The following is a 15,890-nucleotide window of genomic DNA, read 5'->3' as shown; positions in this document are numbered from 1 at the left end:
TATTAGATCCGCAGTCTCTGGTCATCTCCTGTATTAGATACGCAGTCTCTGGTCATCTCCTGTATTAGATCTGCAGTCTCTGGTCATCTCCTGTATTAGATCTGCAGTCTCTGGTCATCTCCTGTATTAGATCTGCAGTCTCTGGTCATCTCCTGTATTAGATCTGCAGTCTGTGGTCATCTCCTGTATTAGATCCGCAGTCTCTGGTCATCTCCTGTAATAGATCTGCAGTCTCTGGTCATCTCCTGTATTATATCCGCAGTCTCTGGTCATCTCCTGTATTAGATACGCAGTCTCTGGTCATCTCCTGTATTAGATCCGCAGTCTCTGGTCATCTCCTGTATTAGATACGCAGTCTCTGGTCATCTCCTGTATTAGATCTGCAGTCTCTGGTCATCTCCTGTATTAGATCTGCAGTCTCTGGTCATCTCCTGTATTAGATCTGCAGTCTCTGGTCATCTCCTGTATTAGATCTGCAGTCTCTGGTCATCTCCTGTATTAGATCTGCAGTCTCTGGTCATCTCCTGTATTAGATCTGCAGTCTCTGGTCATCTCCTGTATTAGATCTGCAGTCTCTGGTCATCTCCTGTATTAGATCTGCAGTCTCTGGTCATCTCCTGTATTAGATCTGCAGTCTCTGGTCATCTCCTGTAATAGATCTGCAGTCTCTGGTCATCTCCTGTATTAGATCCGCAGTCTCTGGTCATCTCCTGTATTAGATCCATAGTCTCTGGTCATCTCCTGTATTAAATCTGCAGTCTCTGGTCATCTCCTGTATTAGATCCGCAGTCTCTGGTCATCTCCTGTAATAGATCCGCAGTCTCTGGTCATCTCTTGTATTAGATTCGAAATCTCTGGTCATCTCCTGTAATAGATCCGCAGTCTCTGGTCATCTCTTGTATTAGATTCGCAGTCTCTGGTCATCTCCTGTAATAGATCCGCAGTCTCTGGTCATCTCTTGTATTAGATCCATAGTCTCTGGTCATCTCCTGTATTAAATCCGCAGTCTCTGGTCATCTCCTGTATTAGATCCGCAGTCTGTGGTCATCTCCTGTATTAGATCCGCAGTCTCTGGTCATCTCCTGTATTAGATCCTCAGTCTCTGGTCATCTCCTGTATTAGATCCATAGTCTCTGGTCATCTCCTGTAATAGATCTGCAGTCTCTGGTCATCTCCTGTATTAGATCCGCAGTCTCTGGTCATCTCTTGTATTAGATCCGCAGTCTCTGGTCATCTCCTGTATTAGATCCGCAGTCTCTGGTCATCTCCTGTATTAGATCCGCAGTCTCTGGTCATCTCCTGTATTAGATCCGCAGTCTCTGGTCATCTCCTGTATTAGATCCGCAGTCTCTGGTCATCTCCTGTATTAGATCCGCAGTCTCTGGTCATCTCCTGTATTAGATCCGCAGTCTCTGGTCATCTCCTGTATTAGATCCGCAGTCTCTGGTCATCTCCTGTATTAGATCCGCAGTCTCTGGTCATCTCCTGTATTAGATCCGCAGTCTCTGGTCATCTCCTATATTAGATCCGCAGTCTCTGGTCATCTCCTGCATTATATCCGCAGTCTGTGGTCATCTCCTGTATTAGATCCGCAGTCTCTGGTCATCTCCTGTATTAGATACGCAGTCTCTGGTCATCTCCTGTATTAGATCTGCAGTCTCTGGTCATCTCCTGTATTAGATCTGCAGTCTCTGGTCATCTCCTGTATTAGATCTGCAGTCTCTGGTCATCTCCTGTATTAGATCTGCAGTCTCTGGTCATCTCCTGTATTAGATCTGCAGTCTCTGGTCATCTCCTGTATTATATCCGCAGTCTCTGGTCATCTCCTGTATTAGATCCATAGTCTCTGGTCATCTCCTGTATTAAATCCGCAGTCTCTGGTCATCTCCTGTATTAGATCCGCAGTCTCTGGTCATCCCCTGCATTATATCCGCAGTCTCTGGTCATCTCCTGTATTAGATACGCAGTCTCTGGTCATCTCCTGTATTAGATACGCAGTCTCTGGTCATCTCCTGTATTAGATCTGCAGTCTCTGGTCATCTCCTGTATTAGATCCGCAGTCTCTGGTCATCTCCTGTATTAGATCCGCAGTCTCTGGTCATCTCCTGTATTAGATCCGCAGTCTCTGGTCATCTCCTGTATTAGATCCGCAGTCTCTGGTCATCTCCTGTATTAGATCTGCAGTCTCTGGTCATCTCCTGTATTAGATCTGCAGTCTCTGGTCATCTCCTGTATTAGATCTGCAGTCTCTGGTCATCTCCTGTATTAGATCTGCAGTCTCTGGTCATCTCCTGTATTAGATCCGCAGTCTCTGGTCATCTCCTGTATTAGATCCATAGTCTCTGGTCATCTCCTGTATTAAATCCGCAGTCTCTGGTCATCTCCTGTATTAGATCCGCAGTCTCTGGTCATCTCCTGTAATAGATCTGCAGTCTCTGGTCATCTCTTGTATTAGATTCACAGTCTCTGGTCATCTCCTGTAATAGATCCGCAGTCTCTGGTCATCTCTTGTATTAGATTCGCAGTCTCTGGTCATCTCCTGTAATAGATCCGCAGTCTCTGGTCATCTCTTGTATTAGATTCGCAGTCTCTGGTCATCTCCTGTAATAGATCCGCAGTCTGTGGTCATCTCCTGTATTAGATCCGCAGTCTGTGGTCATCTCCTGTATTAGATCCGCAGTCTCTGGTCATCTCCTGTATTAGATCCGCAGTCTCTGGTCATCTCCTGTATTAGATCCGCAGTCTCTGGTCATCTTCTGTATTAGATCCGCAGTCTCTGGTCATCTCCTGTATTAGATCCGCAGTCTCTGGTCATCTCTTGTATTAGATCCGCAGTCTCTGGTCATCTCCTGTATTAGATCCGCAGTCTCTGGTCATCTCCTGTATTAGATCCGCAGTCTCTGGTCATCTCCTGTATTAGATCCGCAGTCTCTGGTCATCTCCTGTATTAGATCCGCAGTCTCTGGTCATCTCCTGTATTAGATCCGCAGTCTCTGGTCATCTCCTGTATTAGATCCGCAGTCTCTGGTCATCTCCTGTATTAGATCCGCAGTCTCTGGTCATTTCCTGTATTAGATCCGCAGTCTCTGGTCATCTCCTGTATTAGATCCGCAGTCTCTGGTCATCTCCTGTATTAGATCCGCAGTCTCTGGTCATCTCCTGCATTATATCCGCAGTCTGTGGTCATCTCCTGTATTAGATCCGCAGTCTGTGGTCATCTCCTGTATTAGATCCGCAGTCTCTGGTCATCTCCTGTATTAGATCCGCAGTCTCTGGTCATCTCCTGTATTAGATCCGCAGTCTCTGGTCATCTCCTGTATTAGATCCGCAGTCTCTGGTCATCTTCTGTATTAGATCCGCAGTCTCTGGTCATCTCCTGCATTATATCCGCAGTCTGTGGTCATCTCCTGTATTAGATCCGCAGTCTCTGGTCATCTCCTGTAATAGATCTGCAGTCTCTGGTCATCTCCTGTATTAGATCCTCAGTCTCTGGTCATCTCCTGTATTAGATCCACAGTCTCTGGTCATCTCCTGTATTAGATCTGCAGTCTCTGGTCATCTCCTGTATTAGATCCGCAGTCTCTGGTCATCCCCTGCATTATATCCGCAGTCTCTGGTCATCTCCTGTATTAGATACGCAGTCTCTGGTCATCTCCTGTATTAGATCCGCAGTCTCTGGTCATCTCCTGTATTAGATACGCAGTCTCTGGTCATCTCCTGTATTAGATCTGCAGTCTCTGGTCATCTCCTGTATTAGATCTGCAGTCTCTGGTCATCTCCTGTATTAGATCTGCAGTCTCTGGTCATCTCCTGTATTAGATCTGCAGTCTCTGGTCATCTCCTGTATTATATCCGCAGTCTCTGGTCATCTCCTGTATTAGATCCATAGTCTCTGGTCATCTTCTGTATTAAATCCGCAGTCTCTGGTCATCTCCTGTATTAGATCCGCAGTCTCTGGTCATCCCCTGCATTATATCCGCAGTCTCTGGTCATCTCCTGTATTAGATCCGCAGTCTCTGGTCATCTCCTGTATTAGATCCGCAGTCTCTGGTCATCTCCTGTATTAGATCCGCAGTCTCTGGTCATCTCCTGTATTAGATCCGCAGTCTCTGGTCATCTCCTGTATTAGATCCGCAGTCTCTGGTCATCTCCTGTATTAGATCTGCAGTCTCTGGTCATCTCCTGTATTAGATCTACAGTCTCTGGTCATCTCCTGTATTAGATCTGCAGTCTCTGGTAATCTCCTGTATTAGATCTGCAGTCTCTGGTCATCTCCTGTATTAGATCCATAGTCTCTGGTCATCTCCTGTATTAAATCCGCAGTCTCTGGTCATCTCCTGTATTAGACCCGCAGTCTCTGGTCATCTCCTGTAATAGATCTGCCGTCTCTGGTCATCTCTTGTATTAGATTTGCAGTCTCTGGTCATCTCCTGTAATAGATCCGCAGTCTCTGGTCATCTCTTGTATTAGATTCGCAGTCTCTGGTCATCTCCTGTAATAGATCCGCAGTCTCTGGTCATCTCTTGTATTAGATCCATAGTCTCTGGTCATCTCCTGTATTAAATCCGCAGTCTCTGGTCATCTCCTGTATTAGATCCGCAGTCTGTGGTCATCTCCTGTATTAGATCCGCAGTCTCTGGTCATCTCCTGTATTAGATCCTCAGTCTCTGGTCATCTCCTGTATTAGATCCATAGTCTCTGGTCATCTCCTGTAATAGATCTGCAGTCTCTGGTCATCTCCTGTATTAGATCCGCAGTCTCTGGTCATCTCTTGTATTAGATCCGCAGTCTCTGGTCATCTCCTGTATTAGATCCGCAGTCTCTGGTCATCTCCTGTATTAGATCCGCAGTCTCTGGTCATCTCCTGTATTAGATCCGCAGTCTCTGGTCATCTCCTGTATTAGATCCGCAGTCTCTGGTCATCTCCTGTATTAGATCCGCAGTCTCTGGTCATCTCCTGTATTAGATCCGCAGTCTCTGGTCATCTCCTGTATTAGATCCGCAGTCTCTGGTCATCTCCTGTATTAGATCCGCAGTCTCTGGTCATCTCCTGTATTAGATCCGCAGACTCTGGTCATCTCCTGTATTAGATCCGCAGTCTCTGGTCATCTCCTGCATTATATCCGCAGTCTGTGGTCATCTCCTGTATTAGATCCGCAGTCTCTGGTAATCTCCTGTAATAGATCTGCAGTCTCTGGTCATCTCCTGTATTAGATCCGCAGTCTCTGGTCATCTCCTGTATTAGATCCACAGTCTCTGGTAATCTCCTGTATTAGATCCGCAGTAACTGGTCATCTCCTGTATTAGATCCGCAGTCTCTGGTCATCCCCTGCATTATATCCGCAGTCTCTGGTCATCTCCTGTATTAGATACGCAGTCTCTGGTCATCTCCTGTATTAGATCCGCAGTCTCTGGTCATCTCCTGTATTAGATACGCAGTCTCTGGTCATCTCCTGTATTAGATCCGCAGTCTCTGGTCATCTCCTGTATTAGATCTGCAGTCTCTGGTCATCTCCTGTATTAGATCTGCAGTCTCTGGTCATCTCCTGTATTAGATCTGCAGTCTCTGGTCATCTCCTGTATTAGATCCGCAGTCTCTGGTCATCTCCTGTATTAGATCCATAGTCTCTGGTCACCTCCTGTATTAAATCCGCAGTCTCTGATCATCTCCTGTATTAGATCCGCAGTCTCTGGTCATCCCCTGCATTATATCCGCAGTCTCTGGTCATCTCCTGTATTAGATACGCAGTCTCTGGTCATCTCCTGTATTAGATCCGCAGTCTCTGGTCATCTCCTGTATTAGATCTGCAGTCTCTGGTCATCTCCTGTATTAGATCCGCAGTCTCTGGTCATCTCCTGTATTAGATCCGCAGTCTCTGGTCATCTCCTGTATTAGATCTGCAGTCTCTGGTCATCTCCTGTATTAGATCTGCAGTCTCTGGTCATCTCCTGTATTAGATCTGCAGTCTCTGGTCATCTCCTGTATTAGATCTGCAGTCTCTGGTCATCTCCTGTATTAGATCCGCAGTCTCTGGTCATCTCCTGTATTAGATCCATAGTCTCTGGTCATCTCCTGTATTAAATCCGCAGTCTCTGGTCATCTCCTGTATTGGATCCGCAGTCTCTGGTCATCTCCTGTAATAGATCCGCAGTCTCTGGTCATCTCTTGTATTCGATTCGCAGTCTCTGGTCATCTCCTGTAATAGATCTGCAGTCTCTGGTCATCTCCTGTATTAGATCCGCAGTCTCTGGTCATCTCCTGTATTAGATCCACAGTCTCTGGTAATCTCCTGTATTAGATCCGCAGTAACTGGTCATCTCCTGTATTAGATCCGCAGTCTCTGGTCATCCCCTGCATTATATCCGCAGTCTCTGGTCATCTCCTGTATTAGATACGCAGTCTCTGGTCATCTCCTGTATTAGATCCGCAGTCTCTGGTCATCTCCTGTATTAGATACGCAGTCTCTGGTCATCTCCTGTATTAGATCCGCAGTCTCTGGTCATCTCCTGTATTAGATCTGCAGTCTCTGGTCATCTCCTGTATTAGATCTGCAGTCTCTGGTCATCTCCTGTATTAGATCTGCAGTCTCTGGTCATCTCCTGTATTAGATCCGCAGTCTCTGGTCATCTCCTGTATTAGATCCATAGTCTCTGGTCACCTCCTGTATTAAATCCGCAGTCTCTGATCATCTCCTGTATTAGATCCGCAGTCTCTGGTCATCCCCTGCATTATATCCGCAGTCTCTGGTCATCTCCTGTATTAGATACGCAGTCTCTGGTCATCTCCTGTATTAGATCCGCAGTCTCTGGTCATCTCCTGTATTAGATACGCAGTCTCTGGTTATCTCCTGTATTAGATCCGCAGTCTCTGGTCATCTCCTGTATTAGATCTGCAGTCTCTGGTCATCTCCTGTATTAGATCTGCAGTCTCTGGTCATCTCCTGTATTAGATCTGCAGTCTCTGGTCATCTCCTGTATTAGATCCGCAGTCTCTGGTCATCTCTTGTATTCGATTCGCAGTCTCTGGTCATCTCCTGTAATAGATCTGCAGTCTCTGGTCATCTCCTGTATTAGATCCGCAGTCTCTGGTCATCTCCTGTATTAGATCCACAGTCTCTGGTAATCTCCTGTATTAGATCCGCAGTAACTGGTCATCTCCTGTATTAGATCCGCAGTCTCTGGTCATCCCCTGCATTATATCCGCAGTCTCTGGTCATCTCCTGTATTAGATCCGCAGTCTCTGGTCATCCCCTGCATTATATCCGCAGTCTCTGGTCATCTCCTGTATTAGATACGCAGTCTCTGGTCATCTCCTGTATTAGATCCGCAGTCTCTGGTCATCTCCTGTATTAGATACGCAGTCTCTGGTCATCTCCTGTATTAGATCCGCAGTCTCTGGTCATCTCCTGTATTAGATCTGCAGTCTCTGGTCATCTCCTGTATTAGATCTGCAGTCTCTGGTCATCTCCTGTATTAGATCTGCAGTCTCTGGTCATCTCCTGTATTAGATCCGCAGTCTCTGGTCATCTCTTGTATTCGATTCGCAGTCTCTGGTCATCTCCTGTAATAGATCTGCAGTCTCTGGTCATCTCCTGTATTAGATCCGCAGTCTCTGGTCATCTCCTGTATTAGATCCACAGTCTCTGGTAATCTCCTGTATTAGATCCGCAGTAACTGGTCATCTCCTGTATTAGATCCGCAGTCTCTGGTCATCCCCTGCATTATATCCGCAGTCTCTGGTCATCTCCTGTATTAGATACGCAGTCTCTGGTCATCTCCTGTATTAGATCCGCAGTCTCTGGTCATCTCCTGTATTAGATACGCAGTCTCTGGTCATCTCCTGTATTAGATCCGCAGTCTCTGGTCATCTCCTGTATTAGATCTGCAGTCTCTGGTCATCTCCTGTATTAGATCTGCAGTCTCTGGTCATCTCCTGTATTAGATCTGCAGTCTCTGGTCATCTCCTGTATTAGATCCGCAGTCTCTGGTCATCTCCTGTATTAGATCCATAGTCTCTGGTCACCTCCTGTATTAAATCCGCAGTCTCTGATCATCTCCTGTATTAGATCCGCAGTCTCTGGTCATCCCCTGCATTATATCCGCAGTCTCTGGTCATCTCCTGTATTAGATACGCAGTCTCTGGTCATCTCCTGTATTAGATCCGCAGTCTCTGGTCATCTCCTGTATTAGATCTGCAGTCTCTGGTCATCTCCTGTATTAGATCCGCAGTCTCTGGTCATCTCCTGTATTAGATCCGCAGTCTCTGGTCATCTCCTGTATTAGATCCGCAGTCTCTGGTCATCTCCTGTATTAGATCTGCAGTCTCTGGTCATCTCCTGTATTAGATCTGCAGTCTCTGGTCATCTCCTGTATTAGATCTGCAGTCTCTGGTCATCTCCTGTATTAGATCTGCAGTCTCTGGTCATCTCCTGTATTAGATCCGCAGTCTCTGGTCATCTCCTGTATTAGATCCATAGTCTCTGGTCATCTCCTGTATTAAATCCGCAGTCTCTGGTCATCTCCTGTATTAGATCCGCAGTCTCTGGTCATCTCCTGTAATAGATCCGCAGTCTCTGGTCATCTCTTGTATTCGATTCGCAGTCTCTGGTCATCTCCTGTAATAGATCCGCAGTCTCTGGTCATCTCTTGTATTAGATTCGCAGTCTCTGGTCATCTCCTGTAATAGATCTGCAGTCTCTGGTCATCTCTTGTATTAGATTCGCAGTCTCTGGTCATCTCCTGTAATAGATCCGCAGTCTCTGGCCATCTCTTGTATTAGATTTGCAGTCTGTGGTCATCTCCTGTATTAGATCCGCAGTCTGTGGTCATCTCCTGTAATAGATCTGCAGTCTCTGGTCATCTCCTGTATTAGATCCGCAGTCTCTGGTCATCTCCTGTATTAGATCCATAGTCTCTGGTCATCTCCTGTATTAAATCCGCAGTCTCTGTTCATCTCCTGTATTAGATCCGCAGTCTCTGGTCATCTCCTGTAATAGATCCGCAGTCTGTGGTCATCTCTTGCATTAGATTCGCAGTCTCTGGTCATCTCCTGTAATAGATCCGCAGTCTCTGGTCATCTCCTGTAATAGATCCGCAGTCTCTGGTCATCTCTTGTATTAGATTTGCAGTCTGTGGTCATCTCCTGTATTAGATCCGCAGTCTGTGGTCATCTCTTGTATATGATGACTGTGAAGGGGGAGGAGCCAAAGCAGACACCTGCTGCTGAGTCCTGGCAGAACACCGGATAACAGAAAACGTGAGTTCTGCGCCGTGCTCTGCGCTCACCCCCTTATAACCTGGATAGGAGGAGCGATAGGGGCGGCTACATATAGAACAATCATTCTCTCCATCTTCCTCCTGCAGTATCAGAATGCCTGTGAGAGGTAGAGGAGAAGCAGGAGACTGCAGGAGGAAGATGAAGAGAATGATTGTTCTATATGCAGCCACCCCCACCCCTCCTCCTTTCCTGCTTATTACTGCTGCCCCCCCCCGGGCTCTCTACACCACCCATACTCTTTGCCTTCTCGTGCTCTCTGCCACCCCCCCCCCCAGTGCAATCCACCTCAACCATGCCCGCTGCATCCCCCAGTGCGATCAACCTCCCCCATGCCCTCTGCCACACCCCCCCAGTGCAATCCACCTCACCCATGCACTCTGCCACCCCCCCAGTGCGCTCCACAACCCCCATGCTCTCTACCACCACCCCAGTGCGCTCCACCTCCCCCATGCTCTCTGCCACCCCCCCAGTGCAATCCACCTCACCCATGCCCTCTGCCACCCCCCGTGCAATCCACCTCACCCATGCTCTCTGCCACCCCCCCAGTGTGCTCCACCTCCCCATGCCCTCTGCCACCCACCCAGTGCAATCCACCTCCCCCATGCTCTCTGCCACCCCCCCCCCCCCCTGTGCAATACCACCTCAACCATGCCCTCGGCCACCCCGCCAGTGCAATCCACCTCCCCCATGCCCTCTGCCAACCCCCCAGTGCGCTCCACCTCCCCATGCTCTCCACCGCCCCCTCCCTATGTTCTCCACCACCCTCCTTGTGCTCTCCACCTACCCAATGCTCTCTGCCACCCTCCCTCTGCTCGCCACATCCCCCCATGCTCTCCACCACCCTCCCTGTGCCCTCCATCTCCCCCTATGCTCTTTGCTGCCTCCCTGCGCTCTCCACCTCCCCCCATGCTCTCCGCCGCACTCCCTGCGCTCTCCACCTCCCCCCATGCTCTCCACCGCCCCCCGTGCTCTCCACCACCCTTGCTGTGCTCTCCACCTCCCCCCATCCTCTCTGCTGCCCCCTGTCCTCTCCACCTCCCCCCATGCTCTCCGCTGCCCCTTGTGCTCTTCTCTTCCTCCCTGTGCTCTTGCCCCACCCCATGTTCTCAAGATTCTTCCCTGTGCTCTCCATACCCCCATGCTCTTTCCTGGTCCCACCTCACCCCCCCCCCCCACACCTTTGCTGGGTTCCCCCCTCCCCTCTCTCAGGGGATTTGTCAGAGTGGAGAGTGGGGAAGGGGCCGGTTATCATGTCATGGGCTGCTCAATCCAAAATGCCCGAGCCTATTTTTTGTCCCAGTCCGGGCCTGTCTGTGTTCATCATCTGACCACCTCCTGTATACTGTCCGTATCCTCTGACCACTACCTGTACCATTTCCACATCCTCCGACCTCCTCCAGTAACCTGTGTGCATCCTTTGACCACCTCCTGTATCCTGTGCACATGTACTAACCACCTCCTGTACCATTTCTGCAGCTCTAACCATCTCCTGTATCCTGTCCACTGACTCTAACCATCTCTTGTATCATGTCTGCAATCTCTGACTTACTCTTGTCTTTTAGCATGTCTGCAGTCTCTGAGGGGAAGTCTGGAGAGGAATCAAGAGTGAGGTCGCTGGGGGGATGGCGATTACAGGAGGAGTCAGATGTGTATGATCTGTGGAGAAGAGACTATAGTATAAAACTAAAACCAGAGCCACCAACTTGGAGCCGAGGGGGGGGGGGGGTGTCACTGATGTAAGGGGGAGTGAATACAATAATGTAAGGTGTAACCCCCCCCCCTTACCTTAATATATATTCACTCTGCGAAAAGTGGTCTCTGGTCACCAGAGTGCCCCCCCCGTTACCGGCATTACCCTTTACATCAGAGCCTGCAGGATTCCCCTTGCAGTGCAAGGGAACTCAGATGTATTGGAAAATGCTGCAGAGCATGATCTAAGGAGAAACTCTGATGTAAGGGGTGCTCTGGTCACCAGAGACCACCCTATATCCGAGTCCACTGCATTCCCATTTACATCAGAGTTCCCATTTACATCGGGGTCTGCAGCACTGCCCTTTACATCAGTGTACTCCTTTACATCAGGGTTTACAGAGTTCCCCCTGTAAGATCAAAAGGGATGGAGGCCCAGAGACATGTCCAGGGAACACAGAGGATACATGAGTTATATTAGAAAGTATAGAGACCCAGAGACATGTCCAGAGAACATAGAGGATACATGGGTCAGATTAAAAGGGATGAAGGCCGAGACATGTCCAGGGAACACAGAAGATACATGGGTTAGATTATAAAGGATGAAGGCTCAGGGACATGTCCAGACTACATAGAGGATATATGGGAGAGATTAGAAGGGATGGAGGCCCAGAGACATGTCCAGGAAACACAAAGGATACATGGGATAGATTAGAAGGGATGGAGGTCCAGAGACATGTCCAGAAAGCACAAAAGATAAATGGGTTAGATTAGAAGGGATGAAGGCCCAAAGATATGTCCAAAGTACATGGAGGAGGCCTCCATCCCTTCTAATGTAACCCATGTATCCTCTATGTTCTCTTGACATGTTTCTGGGCCACCATCCCTTCTAATCTAACCCATGTCACAGGGAGGTGAGGTTGGCACACTCAGGGTAATCCGGTCCCTATTCTTAGGGGAAAATGGGGTCCCTAGATGAGATGGAGTCCCCATTGCCAGGGGAGATGGGATTCCTGTCCGTAGGCATGATGTGGTCCCCATCCCCAGGGGAGATGGGTCTCAATCTCTAGGGGAGATGGGGTCCCTTTCCCCATGGGAGATAGGATGCCTGTCCCCAGGGTAGATAGGTCCCCTGATTGCTGGGGACGATAGATGCTAGGAATATGAGTCCTTGGGTGTTGGGGTGCTAGGTCACATGGGTCCCCTGGATGTGGTAATGTCACGTTTTGATGGACCTGATGGGTATTGTATATTGGGATTGGTAAGGTGATGTCCTTTTGTCCTATTATAAGCCAGTCACCCAGACACAGGCATCTGTAATTTTATTAGATTTATTTGCAGAACTATGTTCACAGGCGCATACATATCCACACTTTGTTCCATAGATTATTTTGGCAGTTAGTCATGTTAATTGCTTTGCATCTGGTAAGATAATACCTCGTATTTTTTCCACAAAGGCCCTGCAGGCGCACGGTGGCGGCGACTGCAGATTCCAGTTGGAGTAAATTAATAGGAATCGTTTAGGCCAGTGATGGTGAACCTTGGCACCCCAGATGTTTTGGAACTACATTTCCCATGATGCTCATGCATTCTGCAGTGTAGCTGAGCATCATGGGAAATGTAGTTCCAAAACATCTGGGGTGCCAAGGTTCGCCATCTCTGGTTTAGGCTGTGATATACGAAGGCCGCGCAGGCGCGCTGGAGCAGTTGGTCTATTTGATGGGTTTTATGTAAGAAGCTGACGTGCATGCGCAATACACGCGGTTGGACTTTTTGACAGGTTGGAGCTTTAGACAGAACAACAGCAAGACTCCCCGAGAGTGCGGCTGTGCACTCTAGAGGAGCAAGATGGAGACAGTGCGAAAATGTAAATGAGGTCCAGAAAGACCTGCCTACTCTTTCAAATCACCGAGGGAAATCCTGGGTGCTGAGCTGTGTCGGGCAGTCTGGTACACCCATTAAAGAGTATGAGTCTGTGCAATAATGGGAATCCGTCATCTAGTGGTCAGAGACTCAAATTACATCTCCATATTGGCAATTATATAAAACATGATGACATTCTATAAGCAAACAAAATATTAGGAACCTCTGAGAGAGCGTGTACAAAGAAACAATTATGCAGAGAATAACAATCAAACCTATGCATTGGCTACTAAGTGGAACATTATTTACATGAATACAAATGTAGATGTATAATAAATACATAATAACATACGTCTATGGAATATTATTGAAACACTCAATGAGAATTAATTGGTTGTCATTTTTTAACACATTTTCCCAGGCCCGGACTGGGACAAAAAATAGGCCCGGGCATTTTGGATTGAGCAGCCCATGACATGATAACCGGCCCCTTCCCCACTCTCCACTCTGACAAATCCCCTGAGAGAGGGGAGGGGGGAACCCAGCAAAGGTATGGGGGGGGGGGTGAGGTGGGACCAGGAAAGAGCATGGGGGTATGGAGAGCACAGGGAAGAATCTTGAGAACATGGGGTGGGACAAGAGCACAGGGAGGAAGAGAAGAGCACAAGGGGCAGCGGAGAGCATGGGGGGAGGTGGAGAGGACAGGGGGCAGCAGAGAGGATGGGGGGAGGTGGAGAGCACAGCAAGGGTGGTGGAGAGCACGGGGGGGCGGTGGAGAGCATGGGGGGAGGTGGAGAGCGCAGGGAGGCAGCAAAGAGCATAGGGGGAGATGGAGGGCACAGGGAGGGTGGTGGAGAGCATGGGGGGATGTGGCGAGCAGAGGGAGGGTGGCAGAGAGCATTGGGTAGGTGGAGAGCACAAGGAGGGTGGTGGAGAACATAGGGAGGGGGTGGTGGAGAGCATGGGGAGGTGGAGCGCACTGGGGGGTTGGCAGAGGGCATGGGGGAGGTGGATTGCACTGGGGGGGTGGCCGAGGGCATGGTTGAGGTGGTATTGCACAGGGGGGGGGGGTGGCAGAGAGCATGGGGGAGGTGGATTGCACTGGGTGGGTGGCAGAGGGCATGGGGAGGTGGAGCACATTGGGGGGGTGGCAGAGAGCATGGGTGAGGTGGATTGCACTGGGGGGTGGCAGAGAGCATGGGGGAGGTGGAGCGCACTGGGGTGGTGGTAGAGAGCATGGGGGTTGTGGAGCGCACTGGGGGGGTGGCAGAGGGCATGGGTGAGGTGGATTGCACTGGGGGGGGTGTGGCAGAGGCCATGGGGGAGGTCGATCGCACTGGGGGATGCAGCGGGCATGGTTGAGGTGGATTGCACTGGGGGGGGGGGGGGGCTGGCAGAGAGCACGAGAAGGCAAAGAGTATGGGTGGTGTAGAGAGCCCGGGGGGGGGGCAGCAGTAATAAGCAGGAAAGGAGGAGGGGTGGGGGTGGATGCATATAGAACAATCATTCTCTTCATCTTCCTCCTGCAGTCTCCTGCTTCTCCTCTACCTCTCACAGGCATTCTGATACTGCAGGAGGAAGATGGAGAGAATGATTGTTCTATATGTAGCCACCCCTATCGCTCCTCCTATCCAGGTTATAAGGGGGTGAGCGCAGAGCACGGTGCGGAACTCACGTTTTATGTTATCCGGTGTTCTGCCAGGACTCAGCAGCAGGTGTCTGCTTTGGCTCCTCCCCCTTCACAGTCATCATATACAAGAGATGACCAGAGACTGCAGATCTAATACAGGAGATGACCACAGACTGCGGATCTAATACAGGAGATGACCACAGACTGCAAATCTAATACAAGAGATGACCAGAGACTGCGGATCTATTACAGGAGATGACCAGAGACTGCGAATCTAATACAAGAGATGACCACAGACTGCGGATCTATTACAGGAGATGACCAGAGACTGCGGATCTAATACAGGAGATGACCAGAGACTGCGGATTTAATACAGGAGATGACCAGAGACTATGGATCTAATACAGGAGATGACCAGAGACTGCGGATCTAATACAGGAGATGACCAGAGACTGCAGATCTATTACAGGAGATGACCACAGACTGCGGATCTAATACAGGAGATGACCACAGACTGCAAATCTAATACAAGAGATGACCAGAGACTGCGGATCTATTACAGGAGATGACCAGAGACTGCGAATCTAATACAAGAGATGACCAGAGACTGCGGATCTATTACAGGAGATGTACAGAGACTGCGAATCTAATACAAGAGATGACCAGAGACTGCGGATCTATTACAGGAGATGACCAGAGACTGCGGATCTAATACAGGAGATGACCAGAGACTGCGGATTTAATACAGGAGATGACCAGAGACTATGGATCTAATACAGGAGATGACCAGAGACTGCGGATCTAATACAGGGGATGACCAGAGACTGCAGATCTAATACAGGAGATGACCAGAGACTGCAGATCTAATACAGGAGATGACCAGAGACTGCAGATCTAATACAGGAGATGACCAGAGACTGCAGATCTAATACAGGAGATGACCAGAGACTGCGGATCTAATACAGGAGATGACCAGAGACTGCGGATCTAATACAGGAGATGACCAGAGACTGCGTATCTAATACAGGAGATGACCAGAGACTGCGGATATAATGCAGGGGATGACCAGAGACTGCGGATCTAATACAGGAAATGACCAGAGACTGCGGATCTAATACAGGAGATGACCAGAGACTGTGGATCTAATACTGGAGATGACCAGAGACTGCGGATCTAATACAGGAGATGACCAGAGACTGCAGATCTATTACAGGAGATGACCAGAGACTGCGGATCTATTACAGGAGATGACCGCAGACTGCGGATATAATGCAGGAGATGACCAGAGACTGCGGATCTAATACAGGAGATGACCAGAGACTGCGGATCTAATACAGGAGATGACCAGAGACTGCGGATCTAATACAGGAGATGACCAGAGACTGCGGATCTAATACAGGAGATGACCAGAGACTGCGGATCTAATACAGG

This window comes from Lithobates pipiens, unplaced genomic scaffold, assembly GCF_037356315.1.
Source record: "Lithobates pipiens isolate NorthernLeopardFrog02 unplaced genomic scaffold, aLitPip1_a1.2 Scaffold_16, whole genome shotgun sequence".
NCBI classification, from domain to species: domain Eukaryota; kingdom Metazoa; phylum Chordata; class Amphibia; order Anura; family Ranidae; genus Lithobates; species Lithobates pipiens.
Note: the sequence above shows the minus strand (reverse complement) of the source record.